This window comes from Microtus oregoni, unplaced genomic scaffold (genome assembly GCF_018167655.1).
Source record: "Microtus oregoni isolate MIOR12 unplaced genomic scaffold, Mior012 000073F_ref0000255, whole genome shotgun sequence".
Lineage (NCBI taxonomy): Eukaryota > Metazoa > Chordata > Mammalia > Rodentia > Cricetidae > Microtus > Microtus oregoni.
This window is the reverse complement of record NW_024543986.1, coordinates 3,929,483-3,930,812: the sequence shown is the minus strand read 5'-3', so window position 1 is coordinate 3,930,812 and position 1,330 is coordinate 3,929,483. Positions and strand designations below refer to the sequence as shown.

At 37.1% G+C, this 1,330-nt stretch overlaps 1 non-coding gene across 1 annotated transcript; it reads left to right on the top strand.

The window, feature by feature from the left end:
- Positions 1-735: 735 nt before the first annotated feature.
- On the top strand, positions 736-862 carry LOC121441165. Its single transcript, XR_005973432.1, has one exon. It is a non-coding gene; the product is annotated as a small nucleolar RNA SNORA40 (small nucleolar RNA).
- The last annotated feature ends 468 nt before the right edge of the window (positions 863-1,330 follow it).

Sequence of the window (1,330 nt, the reverse complement as noted above, 5' to 3'; positions counted from 1 at the left end):
AATTTTATGTTTAGGGTCACTACAACATGAGGAACTGTATTGAAGGGTCACATCATTAGGAATTTTGAGAACCACTGCTCAAGGGTTTGAGGGAAAAGATGTAAAAATAGATTGTGTTTGTTGCACAATGAATTGGCTAAAAACTATTGAGTTATACCCTTAAAAAGTGAACTGTATGGTATAAAAGTTAAATCTCAGTAAAACTGTTGCTGCAAGAGAGGGGGGGAGGGAGAGAAAAAGGAAGACAGAGTGTGAATGAGGGATAGGGGAGCTTAGGCACAAGGCAAACAATACTAATGAGACCACAGCATGACGGCAGAAAACAAGTAGTAGATCTGAAATCACAAGATGTTTCTGAACCCATAGAACTCAAAAGGTCCCTTGAAGATAAATAATCCATTTTTTGATCAGTGTGAACCCCTGTTTGGCAGATATTGAAAAAAAATGCAATTCAGTTTACCAAAATTAAGAGTTAAGATAAATGTTACAAGATTATTTTAAATTAAACTGGAAGCAGAATTCTGGTAGCAAAAGATTACATGTTTTTTCTTTAATATTTTTAGAACAGTTTGAGTCACCATATGACAAGCAATTCAAAGATTTAAATCATAGACCATTTTTAAATGTAACTTGCAGTTATAAAGTTAATTGGATATTTGTCTAAATATCGGAGGGGTTCTATTACAAATGTCATAGAAGGCTTACCTACAAGAATTTTTGCTCTCACCAGGCAACATCTCTTGGTAGCACTTTTCGTTCAACTAGTGGACAAAGGCAAAGAGACAGGAATAAAAATCAATCCTTTTTCACAACCTAGAACCCATTGTTCATAGGAGTTTTGATACATATAAAAAGGAACATGATACTTAAACAAGAGGAAAGAAACATCTCTGGGTTATTTCAACATCAAATATGTGCTGGCTGGGTTGTTTACCAATGTCATCCGATTACCTGGTAGAAGGGTGCAAGCAGACAGGAAAGCTGTCTTCCCACTAGAGCACCCCATTCATATACTGAACAGGCAAAATGACTTCCAGGTAGTGGACAAGATCCCATAGGTTTTTAACTAAGCCTAACAAAGTGCTACAAACATTTGTGTTTATGTAGACAGAAGGGTGTACATGTGGGCGTGCTTCTGTGGGTGGAAGGCCAGCTGTCATCCTGTGTCCTTGTCCACCCATAATTTTTTGAGATAAGATCTCTCACTGTTAACTGAGGCTTTCTCATTAGACTAGACTGGATAGTCAGCTAATCTTAGGGTTCTACTTGTCTTTCTAGCACCAAGATTACACATGGGTGCCTCTGTGGCCAGTTTTTTAAATATATATTT